The sequence below is a fragment of the Sceloporus occidentalis genome, unplaced genomic scaffold, assembly GCF_023333645.1.
Source record: "Sceloporus occidentalis isolate IW3139 unplaced genomic scaffold, rSceOcc1.0.p SCAF_171, whole genome shotgun sequence".
NCBI lineage: Eukaryota > Metazoa > Chordata > Lepidosauria > Squamata > Phrynosomatidae > Sceloporus > Sceloporus occidentalis.
This window is the reverse complement of record NW_028317151.1, coordinates 566,364-586,826: the sequence shown is the minus strand read 5'-3', so window position 1 is coordinate 586,826 and position 20,463 is coordinate 566,364. Positions and strand designations below refer to the sequence as shown.

General features: G+C 41.9%; 1 protein-coding gene across 1 annotated transcript in view; it reads left to right on the top strand.

Moving 5' to 3' along the window:
* The window catches only part of LOC149279317 (inactive rhomboid protein 1-like), a 466,620-nt gene that overhangs the window by 92,930 nt on the left and 353,227 nt on the right, over positions 1–20,463 (top strand). The window lies entirely within an intron of this gene.

Sequence of the window (20,463 nt, the reverse complement as noted above, 5' to 3'; positions counted from 1 at the left end):
CATTGTTTAGGTTTTTCAGTATATGTTCTCCATTTCAAATTCGCAATTTTGTTCAAGATCTCAATTTTTTTTTTTATACTTTATTTTTTTCCTTTTTTTTTAGTCAAGACCTCAAAAACATATCAACATGTAAAACATGAAATGTTAAAATACATACATACATAACATACAAAACTTTTTTGCCATACATATAGTGTAACATTATGTCCAAGGGCAATAAAATACTCAGACAGCACAGACAGAAAGGGAGATGAAGATTTATTCAACATGAGAGCTAGATTTGTTCCGATGTGCCTTTGGAGACCAGTAAATGCCATTGTTTTAAGGCCCGGTCTGCTATTATTTCGTGTTTGCCTTCCACAAGACATGGACAAGGTGCACTTGGACATGGTAATCAGGTCTAAATGCAGCTGGACATGATAATCACAAGGGATTAGAGGAAAAACCGGACTGGATTAGAGGGATCTTCTAGATCAGTTATAGTCCTTTGAATTAAATGAATGATGTAGAAAATCTAAATAAATAAATAAATGTGGAACTGGAGATCATATGTTAATAATATATTAATAATGGAGATCATATGTCAATAATAATAATGATAATAAAGATGGACATAAATGAAATATACACAAAAATAAAGTATACATAAAAATAAAAGAAAAATAAAAGAAAGATTTGTAAGAGAGGGTAGGCCCTCGTGTGGGGGGAGTCAGAGCACTGGATAATCAGCCTGGCTGATGGTTCGCCATGCAACAATGTGGGGGTCTGTCTCTTATCACATGAAGCCAACAATTTCAAGTTCCATCTGGAAGATAAGTTTGGATTCAGCTCTTGACATTTTGGCAATAAAGTTGCCTCCTCTCCAATCTGGATATATTGTCTGGAGAGCTGCATATGTAGTACCTCTAATGTGACAGTTATGGTGTGCTTTATAGTGTGCTGATAACGTGTGTTTTTCAAAACCTCTTTTGATGTTATAAAAATGTTCAGCTATATGTTTTTTTAGAGTTCTTGATGTACGCCTTACGTATTGTTTGCCACATGGGCATTGAATAATATATATCATATTTTTGCTATTACAAGTAAGTAATTCTCTAATAGTGTACTCTGTGTATTTCGTTTTTTTAGGAAATGTTGTGATTTTGCAGTTGTTACATTGTGTGCATCTATGAAAGCCCTTGGATCCCGAAATGGATGATTGGTGTTTATTATATTGTATGTCTTTAGTGAGTTTAGTTGTGGGGCGATCTTCAAACCTAAGTTTAGGGCTTTTGTGAAAACAATGGCAGCTTGTGAAGGAAGTGATGGACCTATTGTTTTATCGGTTTGTAATAGGTGCCAATGTTTGTTTATTATTTTCTTGACTTGGCGGTGTGCTGTGTTGAAAGGTAGGACTAATTTGATATATTTATAAAAATTAACCATATGAAATTTGTATATATTTCACATGAGAAAGACATTATCTCTGGATGTAATAATCAATTACCTTGAGCATATTGTGTTATTCTAATAACCAGCATTTCCCCATTTTATACTTTTTACCATTTTTTATTTATTTTTCAATTTTTATTACAACGAGATACCCTACTTTATAGGAAAATTATTTTTTGTAATTTATCTTAGAGTCTGGCTGCAAGGGCCCTGCAGCTGACCCTATATTTGTGTTTGTTTTAATAAATGTATCTGTGTTTCTAAATCACTGTATATGGTTCTACTGATTAGATACTTTTAAACATTCTATAACACTATACACAATAGATACTTTCAAACATTCTATAACACCATACACACAACAACACCAGCTGTCTTCTAACATATCATTCAGGGACCTCATTAGACAACAGTAATAGTTTTTACACCCATTTGTTTCAGGTTGTACAGGGTATACAACCTTATCTCAATACCAGTTCTCATTTGGTCCTATCATCTATATTGTCGAGCTACCTATTCTGTTTACACCATTCCACTAATAGTCTTCATCGGTGACAGACATCAAGAACTTCTTCAATTTGACATTGTCCCAGCACCCACGTTTCCTGCCATTATGGGTCTCTCATGGCTTTGTAAACATAACCCTGTCATCAACTGGGAAACAGGGACTTTAGCCTTTCCTTCAACATTTTGTACCAATAAATGTCTATCCTCTCCAACATTGTGTCTAACTGCTGATTATACCTTATCCACCCTCATTCCTCGAATGTGTATCTTCAATTTCTGGATGTACCGTATTTGCTCGATTATAAGACAACCCCCCAAAATAAAAAAATTAATTTAGGAAAAAAACAAAAAGCCTGAATATAAGACTACCCTATAGGAAAAACATTTTACTAGTAAATATTAATTAATGTTAACTATTTTTTCATATTTAATAAAAGCTATGATTGAGAAAAATATATATTTTTTATTTCCTTTTATTTACCAACCTGCCCCCCCCAGTTATGCACATCTGGCCCCAGGCTTGCCACTCTGCCCCCAGAAATGCCTTATACCCCCCTATTTGCCACTCTGCCCCTTGATGTGCCTTTTACCCCTCTATATGCCACTCCAGAAATGTCTTCTACCCTCCTATATGCCACTGTGCCCCATGATATGCCTTTTAACCCCCTATATGCCCCTCTGCCCCATGATATGCCTTATAGTGGCATATAGGGGGTTAAAAGGCATATCATGGGGATGAGTGGCATATAGGGGGTTAAAATGCATTTCTGGAGGTATATATATATATATACATATATATATATATATAACTACTAACAGCAATCACACTCCTATCAAGCTAAGGCAGCCAGTACATGCTGGAACCTGGGGATGATAGTAGTGTGATTACAGCCTCCCTATGCCATGCTACCACCACCACCCCCCTTACACATCCATGCTATCACACACACACACTCATTCACAAACATTTAAATACTCATTCATTCCATTAATCACACATACTTCACACATTAATCACAAAAACCACCCCCTTACCTGAACTGCAGATCTCTCACTCGCAGACTTCTGCAGGGGCCCGGCTGTGCGAGCAACTTCTCTGGCCCCGCCCCCAGAGGAAGGAGGGGGGAGGTAGAGTTATGTGAGGACTGTGCTAGCTTCCTGTTCTCTTGCAGCTAGTCGGAGCGACGCTGCTCGAGACCAAAGCCCGGTAAGCAGCCTGGCCCCAGCAGAATGAGGTCTGATTAGAAGACGACCTCGATTATAAAACGAGGGGTATTTTTCAGAGCATTTGCTCTGGAAAAAACCTCGTCTTATAATCGAGCAAATACGGTATTCGAAAGGAAAAAAGCTGATATGTTGCCTCCTCATTGCTCGTATGATTTCCCGATTAATCTTCTTCCTGGAGTGTCCATTCCTTTTAGGAGGATTTATCCTCTCTCTCTCTGAACCTGAACTTTCCACCCTCAAAGACTATATTGATGAGAATCTGGCCAAGGGTTTTATGCATCCTTTTACTTCCCCTGTGTGGGCCGGCATCTTCTTTGACAAAAAGAAGGGTGGGGAGTTATGCCTGTGCAAACACTACAGAGAATTAAACAACATAACTATTAAGAATCGTTATCCTCTTCCGTTGTTCTCTGAACTGATGAATCATGATGCCAGCACAGCTCAAGTATATAATAAGGCGCCTATAATCTCGTGAGAATACGTAGTGGGGACGAATGGAAGACGGACTTCAGATCTCGATACGGTCATTTTGAATATTTGGTCATGCCATTCAGAATTTGCAACCCACCTGCCACATTTCAGCACTCACCGAGAGCATGTACAAATAGTACTTAACCGTCTGAGACAACATTAGTTATATACAATAATAAAGTTTAGTAAAAGTTCAGGCGCTACACAAACAAAAATTATATATTCGTATAAAGTAAGTGAAAATTAAAATATATTATAACAGGTGCTGCAAACACTTAAGTATAACCCCTTAATACCAAAATACAAAATAAAAATTCGATAGTGTTGCGCAAAAATATTTATGCCAATTTAAAAGGCAAAATATAAAGTGATTATATATAATATAATGTGATACAAACAATATGTATCAAAAATATATATTAAAGAAACAATACTTATATTTTTCGTTTCTGTGTTCTGTCTTTTTTTCAATTTCTCAGTTGTGGTTTTTCTCCCAGTGTTTCAATGTATACAAGAAAAAAAGAAAAATAACATAGTATTTTCCGTAAAGGCAATAAATTTGTATCAAATATTTCGAATGCGGTATCCCACTCACATTGATGAGAGCATTATAGTTTGCTCTGACTTTCTGGGCGTAAATTGAGCGGTTCCACCCGCCAAAGAAATTATATAAGCTTCCGAAACTCCTTCCCGTAGAAAGCAATCGGTCCACACGATAACGCCGCAAGGCGAAAACCAATTGTCGGTCCACACGATATCACCACGGAACGAAGTAAAGAGGCAAAAAATAAGGTATAAGGATATTTAATTCGTTTACAAAAAAAGTGCGGTATGCTCACATTTAAGATCTCTTTCTCGGGTCTCTCTCTCCAAGCGGACAACTTCCGAGTATAACAAAATAATAACGAAAACGGCACGCAGATGCGTTTCGCCTTAATCAGGCTTTCTCAATGGTGTGCCGGCTTTCTCCCTTCATCCTCTTAAATACTTCCTTCCGTGTGGTTAGTTAATTGGCTCTGATCTCATTCAGGTTGTGTGTGGTATCAATTAACTCAATTGAATCATTATCAGTTGCAACATTGTATCCAAAGAGTTGTTACAGACGTGTGTGGTATCAATTAACTTAATTGGATCATTATCAGTTGCAACATTGTATCCAAAACCTTGTTACAAATGGAACGTTGCGAGGGTATAACCCGTATTAACCCTAAGTTGTACAGAATATACACGCAATTAAATACATACATGCACTTTACATAGATATAGAAGAAAATATTTATAACACATATTTTAATCACAAAGATAAAATATATATTAATTAAAAACAGACTTTAATTAAAAATTTATAATCAATTATGTAGTAAAGTGCATGAAAAATATTTTTGATCTGTATATTATACATAGATCAGAAACTAAGACATTAAAAACGATATACAAAAAGTATTAAATCGTAACGTAATATATTTTAAATGTTACATACATATACTGTATCAAATGTACAAATAAGAGAAGTGATACATTTTAGTTAAAAAACATTTATCTACAAATGTTTTAAGAGATATATATATACTAGATTAAGAGAATTTCACATACAGAGAATAAACAAATACACAATGCATGAAGATAGATGTGCAGATATGAAGATATGTATAAATATCCATAGAAATATATGAAAATATATAAAAAATATATATAAAAAAATATATAAGTATACAAGAATATAAATATATAGAAAAGATGTATACAAAATATAAAAATAAAAATAAACACTATATAAAAATATGTATAAAAATATATATATATATATGTATATAAAATACTTAATGCACATCCATGGAAATGCATGTGTATGTACAAAAAATACATGTCACAATCTGCATATATGTGGACTAATTTAAAAGGATATGGAGCTATAAATTCCACCTGAAGGAAAAGAAAAAAATATGTGTGTGTTACTCACCTGTCCTCGGCCCCCATGTTGCCGCAGCAGCCGCCACGCAGGAGAGGGAGACCCCCCTCCACCGCACAGCCACCTCCGCAGCAGCCTCCACGAGGAAGAGGGAGACCTACCTCCACCGCACGGCCACCTCCGCAGCAGCCGACACGTGGGAGAGGGAGACCCCCCTCCACCGCACGGTCACCTCCGCAGCAGCCACCACGAAGGAGAGGGAGACCCCCCTCCACTGCACAGCCACCTCCGCCACGAGGGAGAGGGAGACCCCCCTCCACCGCAAGGCCGCTTCCACTGCCTTCCTCTGAAGTACCGCGCAGGAGAGGCAGACCTCCTGGTACACGGCATCCTGCTGCTGCGCGGGCGCGACCTCTAGTGGCAAACTCGCATACTGCGGGAATTTATGAAGGGAGATTACGCCATCCACAAGATGGCCGCGAGTCACAGACACCGGAAGTGATGTCATGAGGGGCTGATGGGAGATTCTGACTTCCTCCGCGGTTCTCCATTTAAACCCCTCAGACCAGTTTCACCTTGCCTTCTGATGGTCGTCTATGCCTTGTGCTAGCACCCAGATAGCGTTTACCTGCTTGATTCCTGTGTTTGACCTCGGCTTGCCTGACTTCGTTGTTATCCTGTATCCTGACCTCGGCTTGTTTATCGTTTATCCTGATCTCCTTAATCCTGACCTCGGCTACGTATACCGGCTATCCTGTTCTCTGGAATCCTGACCTCGGCTTGTCTGAACTGTTCTGTCCAGGAGTCCTACCTGACCACGGTGTCTCCAAACTACTTGTACGTGACAGTGTGTAAATGAAACACAACAATTTTTAATCTAAAAAATTAAATAAATCAAAATCTTGGTTTAACCCTTTAGGGTCTAAGGTTTTGAGATCGAAAACCCATTTCATCTCTGTTTGTCCTATTTTCTTTATATAGTCTCCTCCTCTCCAATCTCTAGTTACAATCTGAATTCCCATATACATAAGATTTTTTGGGTCACCATCGTGATATTTAGCAAAGTGTAGTGGTACAGAGTGGTTGGCTTTTTTAGTTTTAATAGGTCTAACATGTTCATCTAGCCTCTTGTGTAATGGACGAATAGTCCTTCCAATATATTGTAGACCATAAGGGCATTGTAATAAATAAAATATCCCTTTAGTGTGGCATGGTATTAGTTGTTTAATTTCGTAAGATCGCTTTGTAACATTTGATTTAAAACTTGTAACTACATCATTGCTTTTGGAGCCTGTGTCTCGGCATGTGGTACAATAACCACATTTAAAAAAACCTTTTAGTTTATTAAAAAAGTGTTCATTATGATTATTAGATTGTTGTGATCAAGTATAACTTGATGTTAAATCACAGCCTAAATTTGGTGCACCTCTAAATATAATTTTCGGATTTATTGGTAAAATTTGTTTTAAGTCATTATCTTGAAGTAAAAGAGGCCAGTGGCGAGTTGTTATTTTCTTTAGATCTTTATGACATTTGTCGAAATTTAACACTAAAAGTATAATTTCCTCTTTTTTTAATTTTTTTTATTTTGGATTGTAGTAGATCCTTTTGTTCTATTTTGGAAATTTCACCTAAAGTTTTATCTAACAAATTTTGTGGGTATCCTTTTATCAAAAAATCATTTTTAATTTTATTTGCTTGTTTGTTGTTTGTTTGTGCAATTTCGTCTCACTCTTGTTAACTCTCCTTTTGGGATGCCGGTTAACCAGGGGCTATAGTGTCCACTATTGAATAAGACATAACTATTGACATCCACCTGTTTAAAATGTGTTTTAGTGCATAATTGTGTGTTTTCAACATAGATTGAAAGATCTAAGAAAACAATTTCTCAAAAACTCTGTTCGATGGTTAAACTAATACCCCAATCATTGTTATTTAACCCCTTCGCGACTTTTGCCGGTTCAGGACCGTCATGAGATGAAGGTCACTAAATGACCTTTGACGGTCCTGAACCGTCAAAAAGTAAAATAAGCTTAGAAAGTGATCAACGATCACTTTCTTCGCTTAAACGGCGTTACTGTAATGCCTCGATGTCGAGGCATTCAGCAAGGCCAAGATCGGCATCGGGGGCCATGTCTGGCCCCTCCCGGAGGCGTCAACAGCCGCCATACATTGTATGGCGGCGGACGCCCGTTTTAAAAGCGTTTAGGAGGCGATCAACGATCGCCTCCTAAACTTAAATGGTGTCGCTGGAATGCCTCGATCAGGAGGCATCCAGCGACACCAAACACTTACCTCTGGGTGGGCTGTGACCGCTCCGGAGAGCGGTCACAGCCGCCGCTGCCGGTGATCTTCGCCATCAAGCAAGATGGCGGCGGCCCGGGAAATAAAACAATAAAGACGAAAAAGTTCGCTAGAGGGTCTCCAGACCCTCTAGAGAACTGGCTCCACTTGCTGGTTGAATACAGGTACTGCATTCAACCATGCAAGTCAATGGAGCCCAGCTTTCTAATCACTATGTGATTAGTAAAATATTCAAAAAAAATAAAAATAAATAAAAAATGGAAAAAAAAATTAAAAAAAAATGTGCTAACATTTAAAAATTATTATGCAGTGATGTCACTAGATGAACCATCCAGTACCAGAAAAATGTGTAAAAAAAAATATAAAAAAAGTATTAAAAAAATAAAATAAAATTAAAAAATAAAGTTTATTATTTTGAGCAAGTGCTAAAATTTCTCAAAAATCTCAACAAAGAGTTAAAAAAAAAGCACTTCAAATACCCAAGGGGTGTCTAATATATAAAAAAAATGGCTGATGGGGTAAATTGGAGTGGCCTAGCTCAAAGATAGGGCATAGGTACAGACTGACCAAAATGGAGAAAAAAAGCGCACTTCCCAAATGTGGCATTTTAAATCTGAAACAACCCGACAAACCCATGCATGTCGGGTATCACTGCACTCAGGAGATGTTCCTGAACACACATTGGGGTGTTGTTTGACAGTGGCATATACCAGGACCTGTATATCTATAACTAAAGTACAATTTGTGTGAAAAAAAAATAAAAAAAATTACTATTACAAAGTTTGACAAAGTGTAGTTCTATAATTGGTGCATGGAAAGGGTTAAAATAACAGCATTTGGAATACCCTGGGGTGTCTAGTTTTCAAAAATATATGGTTTGAATGGGTTAAATTGAGTTAACCGGCTTCAAAGATATTCCAAAGAGGAGAGGGAGGCACAATGACCAAATGACCACCTGAATTACGCATGCCCCAAAAGTAGCCTTTTACCAGCCAAACAATCTGACAAACCCATGCATGTGGGGTATCGCTGTACTCAGGAGATGTTGCTGAACACATATTGGGGTGTTGTTTGACAGTGGCATATACCAGCACCTGTATATCTATAACTAAAGTACAATTTGTGTGGAAAAAAAAAAAATAAAAATTACTATTCCAAAGTTTGACAAAGTGTAGTTGTATAATTGGTGCATGGAAAGGGTTAAAATAACAGCATTTGGAATACCCTGGGGTGTCTAGTTTTCAAAAATATATGGTTTGAATGGGTTAAATTGAGTTAACCGGCTTCAAAGATGTTCCAAAGAGGAGATGGAGGCAGACTGACCAGATTTGTTAAAAAAGATTTGGAAATCATAAAACGCTGCTTGTACTTATTGCCCTATAACTTACAAAAAACAGCAAAAAACATAAAAACATTGGGTATTTCTAAACTCAGGACAAGTAGTAGAATCTATTTAGCTAGTTTTTTTACTTGCTTTTTTAGGTGAGTAAAAGATTTTTCAAATAAAAGTCATAAAATGTGTTTTTTTTTCAATTTTTCACCATGTTTTTTAAATTTTTTTATAGTAAATAAGATGATACGATCAAAATAATGGTATCTGAAGAAAGCCCATCTTGTCCTGAAAAAAACAATATATAACTTATGTGGGTACACTAAATGGGTGAGGAGAAAATTACAGCTGAACACAAGCACCACAAAAGTGTCAAAACAGCCTCGGTCCCACAGGGTACAAAACGAAAAATGAGCCCGGTCCTTAAGGGGTTAAATGTGAAAAAAATAAATTAAGATCTTCTACTGTACCTGACCAAATGTGGTTATTGTACCACATGCCGAGACACAGACTCCAAAAGCAATGATGTAGTTACAAGTTTTAAATCAAATGTTACAAAGCGATCTTACGAAATTAAACAACTAATACCATGGCACACTAAAGGGATAATTTATTTATTACAATGCCCTTGTGGTCTACAATATATTGGAAAGACTATTCGTCCATTACACAAGAGGCTAGATGAACATGTTAGAGCTATTAAAACTAAAAAAGCCAACCACTCTGTACCACTACACTTTGCTAAATATCACGATGGTGACCCAAAAAATCTTATGTATATGGGAATTCAGATTGTAACTAGAGATTGGAGAGGAGGAGACTATATAAAGAAAATAGGACAAACAGAGATGAAATGGGTTTTCGATCTCAAAACCTTAGACCCTAAAGGGTTAAACCAGGATTTTGATTTATTTAATTTTTTAGATTAAAAATTGTTGTTTCATTCACACACATTTTTTTCTTTTCCTTCAGGTGGAATTTATAGCTCCATATCCTTTTAAATTAGTCCACATATATGCAGACTGTGACATGTATTTTTTGTACATACACATGCATTTCCATGGATGTGCATTAAGTATTTTATATACATATATATATATTTTTATACATATTTTTATATAGTGTTTATTTTTATTTTTATATTTTGTATACATCTTTTCTATATATTTATATTCTTGTATACTTATATATTTTTTTATATATATTTTTTATATATTTTCATATATTTCTATGGATATTTATATATATCTTCATATCTGCACATCCATCTTCATGCATTGTGTATTTGTTTATTCTCTGTATGTGAAATTCTCTTAATCTAGTATATATATCTCTTAAAACATTTGTAGATAAATGTTTTTTAACTAAAATGTGAATTGTATGACTTCTCTTATTTGTACATTTGATACAGTATATGTATGTAACATTTAAAATATATTACGTTACGATTTAATACTTTTTGTATATTGTTTTTAATGTCTTAGTTTCTGATCTATGTATAATTTACAGATCAAAAATATTTTTCATGCACTTTACTACATAATTGATTATAAATTTTTAATTAAAGTCTGTTTTTAATTAATATATATTTTATCTTTGTGAGTAAAATATGTGTTATAAATATTTTCTTCTATATCTATGTAAAGTGCATGTATGTATTTAATTGCGTGTATATTCTGTACAATTTAGGGTTAATACGGGTTATACCCTCCTAACGTTCCATTTGTAACAAGGTTTTGGATACAATGTTGCAACTGATAATGATCCAATTAAGTTAATTGATACCACACACGTTTGTAACAACTCTTTGGATACAATGTTGCAACTGATAATGATTCAATTGAGTTAATTGATACCACACACAACCTGAATGAGATCAGAGCCAATTAACTAACCACACGGAAGGAAGTATTTAAGAGGATGAAGGGAGAAAGCCGGCACACCATTGAGAAAGCCTGATTAAGGCGAAATGCGTCTGAGTGCCGTTTTCGTTATTATTTTGTTATACTCGGAAGTTGTCCGCTTGGAGAGAGAGACCCGAGAAAGAGATCTTAAATGTGAGCATACCGCACTTTTTTTGTAAACGAATTAAATATCCTTATACCTTATTTTTTGCCTCTTTGCTTCGTTCCGTGGTGATATCGTGTGGACCGACAATTGGTTTTCGCCCTGCGGCGTTATCGTGTGGACCGATTGCTTTCTACGGGAAGGAGTTTCGGAAGCTTATATAATTTCTTTGGCGGGTGGAACCGCTCAATTTACGCCCAGAAAGTCAGAGCAAACTATAATGCTCTCATCAATATGAGTACTATACCGCATTCGAAATATTTGATACAAATTTATTGCCTTTACGGCAAATACTATGTTATTTTTCTTTTTTTCTTGTATACATTGAAACACTGGGAGAAAAACCACAACTGAGAAATTGAAAAAAAGACAGAACACAGAGACGAAAAATATAAGTATTGTTTCTTTAATATATATTTTTTATACATATTGTTTGTATCACATTATATTATATATAATCACTTTATATTTTGCCTTTTAAATTGGCATAAATATAAAAATGGCTTCCGCCCACTGTCCAACCAAGTTGTCCAACCAATCACTGTGCTTACACCCAAACACTCTGCCTTCCATTGGACTCTGGCCGCTCAGGCAGCGTTCGAAACATTAAAAAGAAAATTTGGTGATGACGTAAGACGCCAGAGGGGCGGCGTCTGGAGTTCGCGGGTAAACTTGAGCTGCGCAATTTCTCTAGCAAACATAAAAAAGAAAAAGTTAAAATATATATATATATACACGAACATCAAGGTGAATGAAGAGAACATAAAAAAAATAAATATATATATATATATATATATATATATATATATATACAGATACGAACATTAAGGTGAATGAGATGATAGAGGAATTGGAAATATAAATTATCCTGAAAAGTACACATACAACAGACTTATTGACAGACTTACTAACAAGATAAAATAAACTAACAAGATAAAATATTTACAGAGACACTACGGACACTCAGATTTGTGAACGGAGGAAGGAGGGGAAGAGAGGAGAAATCATGTCACAAAAAAGAAGTACTAACGAAAAGAGGAAAGAGAGGAATATAGAGGCCAAAAAAGAAAAAGAAAGAAAAATGGCATCAATATTTTCTCCTAATATCCTTAAAAAATCACATACTAATGCAAATCCTGATGGCTCAATTGCTGCTACAATCTCTTCTTTATTGGAAGACTTAGAGGACTATTCAGATAAACACTCACAGGAAAAATTTACTAAATCCTCAAAAAAACAAGAAGAATCTTTTTCACAAGCTAAAATGCAACAATGCATACAAACGTGCTGATCACCAATTAATTCTGATAAAGCAAGAACAACAAAATCATTATAGAGAAATGTCAAAAAAGATTGCTTCTTTTGGGGAACGTGTATGTCTGATAGAAAATAAAGTGGACAAATTGTAATCTGCCTTAAATGATACATCTGACAAATTGAAAAAATATTAAAATTGGAATCATATATCATCTCTATGGAAGAGACAACTCGGCATAAAAATATCCGAATCAGAGGATTATCAGAGCAACCTACAAGAAGAACCTCTCAAGAAGACAATTACGCTCTCAATATAAAGATTTCACTCAAACCTTATTGGTATCTTTTGAAAATCGAGTAATTATTCTCAATTCGATTATAAGAGCCCAAAGTTGGTGGGACTCTGTTAATAATAGCTAATTAGGGATTAATCTAGCCTTGGTGCTGTATTAATCTAAATTTTATGAAAGACAGGAGGCGAGTATTTTGCATTATCCTTCTTTACTGAAACCTCCAGCAGCAAAGGAGTTAACAACAATAATAACAACAACCAATCAGAAAGAACAGGACCCTATAACAGTCCAGGCGTCCATCAACTCCTCCTCTTTCTTTGCAGTGGCGCCGAACAGGTGTACCAAACGACATGGACCAAAGGCAGGAACAGCAGCCTCAGAACAGGCAGAAAATCCATAGGCAACCAGGAAATGGAAATCGGAACCACTCACAGGGCAGCAGAGCGACCTGAAAAAACAGAGATAACATGACAATACCAGGCGAACGAAATAGTCACCTGGAAGAAACAGCATGAAAAAAGGTACAGCAAATCGGCACCCACCAGGACCCCCCAAGATACAGGGAGGGAAAAGAAAAGGGAGGGAAAATACTCGCCTACTGTCTTTCATAAAATTTAGATTAATACAGCACCAAGGCTAGATTAATCCCTAATTTTACCACAAGACAGGAGGCTTCGTATTTTGCAATTTTAACGCCGCAACAGCGCACAGGAGGCATGCGGCAGAGGACGAAAATAAAAAGTGCGAAACGTAGACTCGCTCGACCAGTCAGCTGCGGACAAGACATCAGAGAGGGAGCTCCCAAGGGACAAGGCCGCCGACGCGGCGGCGCCCCGCACCGAGTGAGCCCCAAACGAAGCCTCAATGCCAGCCAGGCCAAGGATCCAACGGATCCATCTGGCCAACGTGGGAGAGGAGACCGGCCGAAACGGACGCACATAGGAAATGAAGAGGGGACCCGAAGAAGAAACACGAAACTGACGAGAGGCCGCAAGGTAAGCTTGAACACACTGCGCTAAGCAGAGCCTGGGCCTATCCGGGAAATAAGGGTAGGAAACAGAAACCGACTGAGACTTAGTCCTCCGAGAGACTGAGACTGACACCCCAACAGGAGAAAAGGAAAAAGAGTCAACATCGAACGCCAGAACGTAAGCCACCCGCCGAAAGGACACCAAACACAACAACAAAGCAGTCTTGGCAGAAAGCTGACGAAAGGAAAGGCGGACATTATCCGGCCAAGCCTCGATGAAATCTAGGACCCGCGAGACGTCCCAGAAAGAAGAGTACCGAGCCGCAGGGGGACGCGCAAGCCGAATCCCGCGGAGGAGACGGCACACCGACGGGTCCTTGCCGACACCCAGGCCCGCCACAGGGACGTGGGCGGCGGAGATAGCCGATCGGAACAAATTAATAGTCCGATATGATACCCAGGGAATAAAGGTGCGCGAAGAAATTCAACACGGCAACAATAGGGGCCGTAGTGGGATCGCAACCGTGTTCCACACATCAGCGACACCACACATTCCAGGCCTGCAGATAGGACTTACGCGTTCCCGGGGCCCAAGAACCCCAGAGAAGGTCTCTAGCCCCCGACGATAGTCCCGACACATCCCAGGATCCCCGGAAACTAGCCAGGCCACCAACGACAGGTGATCCTGGAGAATGAGAGGATGGGAGTTCCCCTCCGGGTCCAGAAGCAGATCCGGAGAGGCGGGAAGGAGAAGGGGATCGGCGCAAGACAACTCCAACAGCATCCTCCACAAGGGAGTGACCACCAGAACCGTAGCCCCCTGTCTGCCGAGGCAGTGGAGAGTGCGCAGGATCATAGAAAACGGCGGGAACGCGTAGGCGGCCCGACGGGGCCAGACCTGAAGAAAGGCATCCGCCGCCTGAGAGAGCGGATTCGGCAACCAGCTGAAAAAGGCATCGGTCTGGCGATTCAGCCTGGACGAGAAGAGGTCCAGATGAAAAGGACCCCGCGACCGATCCAGAGCCAGAAACACCCCCCGAAGAAGGCGCCAGTCGCTGGCGTCCCTCCAGTGGCGCGAGAACCAATCCGCCACCAGATTCTCATTTCCGGGCAGATACTCCGCCCGAATGGACAGGTGATTGTCCAGACAGTACTGGTAGAGGTCCTTGGTGAGCTCCGTAAGGAGCCTCGACCTCGTACCCCCTAACCGGTTGATATACCGTACCGCGGACACGTTGTCCATGCGCAGGACAAGGGAGCAGTGGGTAACATGTTTGGTAAAACTGCGGACGGTGAAGGAACCCGCAATTAGTTCCAAACAGTTGATGTGGAGTCCACGCTCCTCGTCGGACCAGAGACCCCCCGTCGCCGTCTCCCCGCACGCTGCGCTTCGTCGGACAAAGGGACGAAATGGTCGTAAGAGCCCGCCGCGCTGTTAGGGACCAGGAACCAGACGGACACAAAACGTAAAATGCAATCACCTTTATTGTAATGACAATAGTGAACAAAGCCAAATCGTGATCCAAAAGCATATACCAAAAGACAAGCCGGGGTCAGGAACCAAGACGGGTACTCAGACAAGCCGGGGTCAGGAATACAGAGATCAGCGAAGTCAGGAACAAGCCAGGAATCAGGAGCTGGGATGGACGTCAGAGAAAGCCAGGTCATACACAGGAATTCAGGAACACAGGAACACAGCAATAGCACTTGCAGCCGGAAACAACACAAGGGCCAGGAGGAAGTGAAGTTTAGCTGCTTAAATAGCCAAAAGGGGCTGGCTGTGGGCTGGACAATGGGCTGAGTCACAGGAGTGACAGGAGTGTAGCCATGGCAACCCAGCCAGGCTGTAAGCCTCCAGCAATGCAGCAGAAAAGCAGCTAGACCATAACAGTACCTCCTCCTCAACGACCCCCTCCCCGCGGAGCAGGGCCGGGTTTGAGGGGAAAACGCGAGTGAAAGGCACGAAGGAGAGCGGGAGCATGGACATCTGAGGCTGGTACCCAAGATCTCTCCTCGGGACCGTACCCCTTCCAATGGACCAAATACTGGAGCCTCCCACGGAACCAACGAGAGTCGACTATGGAGCGGAGCTCGAACTCCTCATGATTGTCTACAGTCACCGAACGGGGGCGAGGAGTGACTGTAGTAAAACGATTACAGACCAGAGGTTTCAACAGTGAGACATGGAACACATTGTGGATGTGCATGTTAGAAGGAAGATCCAGGGCATAGGCCACAGGGTTTACCCGTCGCAGGATACGGAAGGGCCCCACATACCGGGGAGCCAGTTTCTGGGAGAGCACCCGGAGGTGGAGATTTCTGGAGGATAACCAGACCCTCTCCCCGACCTGATAGGAAGGCGCGGGTAGGCGTTTACGATTAGCCTGGAGCTCCTGACACTGTTGTGAGCGTTGAAGTGCCTCCTGAACCTGCACCCATGTGGAACGGATCTGCTGGAGATGATCCTCCAGTGCCGGAATCCCCTGGGAAGTGAAATTATCAGGAATCATGGAGGGCTGATACCCATAATTCACCATGAAAGGGGAGAACCGGGTAGAGGCCGAAACAGCACTATTATGAGCAAATTCCGCCCAGGGTAGCAGATCCGACCAGTTATTTTGGTGGTCCGAGATGTAGCACCGCAGGAATTGCTCCAAGCCCTGATTGGCCCTTTCCGCAGCCCCATTAGATTGTGGGTGGTAGGCCGAGGAGAAGGAGAGTTGGATACCCAGTTGCGCACAGAAGGCCTTCCAAAATCTCGAGACGAACTGGCTACCCCGGTCAGAAAGTAGGACTTTGGGAACCCCATGTAGCCGATAGATCTCCTTGATAAAAACTGTAGCCAACTCCTTAGCGGAAGGGAGCTTTTTGAATGGGATGCAGTGTATCATTTTAGAAAACCGGTCAACAACCATGAGGATAACTGTGTTACCGTTAGACAGCGGAAGATCGACTATGAAATCCATGGCAAGGTGAGACCATGGCCTCTCACCAGTAGGTATGGGTTGGAGAAGGCCCACTGGAAGGTGACGGGGTGATTTAGTCTGCGCGCAGACAGGACAGGCTGCTACGAAGGCAACAATATCTTTGTTAATTCCTGGCCACCAGAAGAGACGGGAAACCGACCAGAGAAGTTGGTTCCTCCCGGGATGACCTGCTGATTTAGGATTATGATAGGTGGAAAGTAACTTGGTACGCAGGTTGACAGGTACAAAACATCGCCCTGAGGGGGTTTCAGCAGGTGCATCTACCTGAGCGGCCCTTATTCTGTCCCCGAGGGGAGATGTTATGCTGGTACGTATGGTAGCCAGTACTCGGTCTGGGGGAATAATCGGACTAGGAGGACACTCCTCTTTAGCTTTCGAGAACTGTCTAGAGAGAGCATCGGCCCGGACATTTTTGGTCCCCGGCAGGTACGAGACCAAATAATTAAAACGGGATAAAAATAATGCCCAACGGGCCTGCCTCAGAGTTAAGCGTTTAGCCTCGGACAGGTAGGTGAGATTTTTATGATCTGTGAGAATTAGGATTGGTACGGAAGTTCCCTCAAGCAAATGCCTCCATTCTTTGAGAGCCAGTATTATCGCAAGCAACTCACGGTCACCAATTTCATAGTTGCATTCCGCAGCACCTAGCTTCTTGGAGAAGTACCCACATGGGTGCAACTGGCTCTCAGGAGTAGGACGTTGAGACAGGAGGGCGCCTACCCCTGTCTCAGACGCATCGACCTCAAGTATGAATGGAAGTTCGGGTTTCGGGTGTACCAAAACAGGAGCTGCGGCAAAAGCGGCCTTCAATGACTCAAAAGCTTTGATGGCCCCTGGGGACCAAAGAGAGGCATTGCCATCTTTTTTGGTCATGTCTGTAAGAGGCTTAACAATAGAGGAAAAATTCCGAATGAATTTCCTATAATAGTTAGCGAAGCCGAGGAACCGTTGAAGGGAGCGGAGACCTACAGGTCGTGGCCACTCGAGAACAGACGAGAGTTTTTCAGGATCCATAGCGAAACCGACCTCTGAAATTACGTACCCCAGAAAGGTGACCTGCTTGCGGTGGAACTCGCACTTCTCCAATTTGCAAAAGAGATTATTCTCTCGTAACCTCTGTAGGACTCGGGCTACATCAGTGTGGTGGCTTTCTATGGAGGTGGAATGGATCAAAATATCATCTAGGTATACCACCACACATTGTTGGAGCATGTCCCTTAGGACATCATTCATGAATTCCTGGAAAACCGCGGGGGCATTGCAGAGACCGAAGGGCATAACTAGGTATTCATAATGCCCACTCCTGGTGTTAAACGCGGTTTTCCATTCGTGGCCCTCCTTAATCCTTACTAAATTATACGCCCCTCGCAGGTCGAGCTTTGTAAATACCTTGGACCCTTTTAAGCGATTGAATAACTCGGTAATGAGTGGAATCGGGTAGGCATTCTTAACCGTGATACGGTTGAGCCCCCTGTAATCTATACAGGGTCTCAGTTCGCCGCTCTTCTTTTTCACAAAAAAGAATCCGGCCCCAGCAGGGGAAGAGGATTTACGGATGAACCCCCGGGACAGAGCATCCGCAACATACTCCTCCATGGCCTTATTCTCTGCGACAGATAATGGGTAGACTCGACCTCGAGGGGGTATGGCACCAGTTTGCAGCTCAATGGCGCAATCGTACGGGCGGTGAGGTGGGAGCTCACCAGCCCGGCCCTTATCGAATACATCATGAAACTCTTGATACTCCTCAGGCAACAAAGAGACCGGAGAAGTGGTTAGCACCTTCACCACTCTCCCTAGGCATGTTTTGGAACAATTAGGTGACCATGCCAAGACTTCGGCCCTTAACCAATCAAACACGGGATTATGTTTGCGCAACCATGGATATCCTAAAACCACAGGATAATGAGGAGAGTGTATCACCTGGAGTTGAATAATTTCATGATGGAGAGCCCCAACAGCCATAGACAAAGGAGCGGTTTCATGGGTGACCTGCGGGGGCTGTAACGGTCTGCCATCGATCGCCTCAATGGCAAGTGGAGCAGTCAGAAGCTGCAACGGAATAGAGTGCTTCTGAGCAAAGGTGCTGTCAATAAAGAGGCCCGCTGCCCCCAAGTCAATGAGTGCCTCTGAAATGACGGAAATCTTGCCCCAAGTGAGACCCACCGAGACTAGAGGTTTATCCTTCTGGATATCTGGGGACGCCAAGACGCCACCTAAGGACTGTCCCCTCTGGAGCCTTAGGTGCAGGCGTTTCCCGGACGTGTAGGGCAAGTTCGCAGCAGGTGCCCTGCTTTACCACAGTAAAGACAGAGACCCTCCCTCCCCCTAAAGGCCCTCTCCTCAACCTAGAGACGGGTAAATCCAAGCTGCATGGGTTCCACAATGCCTGAAGTGTCGAGACCAGGAGGCATGGGAGGAGAGGGAGGCACGGGTGGGGATGAAAAGCTCGGGGCTAAACGTATAGGAGGCCTCCGCAGGCGCTCCCGGAAGGATGGTCTCTCACGGATTCGTGAGTCAATAAGGATACAAAAAGAGACCAATTCCTCCAAATCACTGGGAAGGTCCCGGGCCGCAATCTCATCCTTAAGTATATCCGTGAGCCCATTAGAAAAAGCAGCCACGAGAGCCTCATTATTCCAACCAACCTCAGCGGCCAGGGTGCGAAACTCAATAGCATAGTCCGAAACCGTCCTTGTACCCTGCCGAATGGACATTAATCGTTTGGCAGCCGAAGCAGAGCGTGCCGGTACATCAAATACCCGTTTTAGAGACGCAACAAACTCAGGGTAATTGTGTACTAAAGGTTTCTGTGTCTCCCAAAGGGGATTCGCCCATGCCAAGGCCCTGTCTGAGAGTAAAGAAATCACGAAGCCCACCTTACTCCTGTCAGACGGAAATGCCTGAGGTACCATCTCCAGATAGATACTGACCTGGTTCAGGAAACCTCTGCACAAATTAGGGTTGCCCCCATAACGTTCGGGAAGCGGGGCAGACCCTGTCAAGCCTCTGGCAGTATTAAAATCACCAGTGGCAGACGGAGCGGAAGCAGCAGCAGGTGTAGAGGCAGCCTGTGCCGTGGGGACCTGAGCTGGCAGAACCAGATGTGCAGTACGGAGCAACAAGGTCTGGAGAGCTAGCGCAAATTGGTCCATACGCTGGTCTACCTGGTCCAGCCTGGTAAAAACATTTGGTGGATTGCCTGCCCCTTCTGGGTTCATGGCCCTTGTGTAATGTTAGGGACCAGGAACCAGACGGACACAAAACGTAAAATGCAATCACCTTTATTGTAATGACAATAGTGAACAAAGCCAAATCGTGATCCAAAAGCATATACCAAAAGACAAGCCGGGGTCAGGAACCAAGACGGGTACTCAGACAAGCCGGGGTCAGGAATACAGAGATCAGCGAAGTCAGGAACAAGCCAGGAATCAGGAGCTGGGATGGACGTCAGAGAAAGCCAGGTCATACACAGGAATTCAGGAACACAGGAACACAGCAATAGCACTTGCAGCCGGAAACAACACAAGGGCCAGGAGGAAGTGAAGTTTAGCTGCTTAAATAGCCAAAAGGGGCTGGCTGTGGGCTGGACAATGGGCTGAGTCACAGGAGTGACAGGAGTGTAGCCATGGCAACCCAGCCAGGCTGTAAGCCTCCAGCAATGCAGCAGAAAAGCAGCTAGACCATAACAGTACCTCCTCCTCAACGAC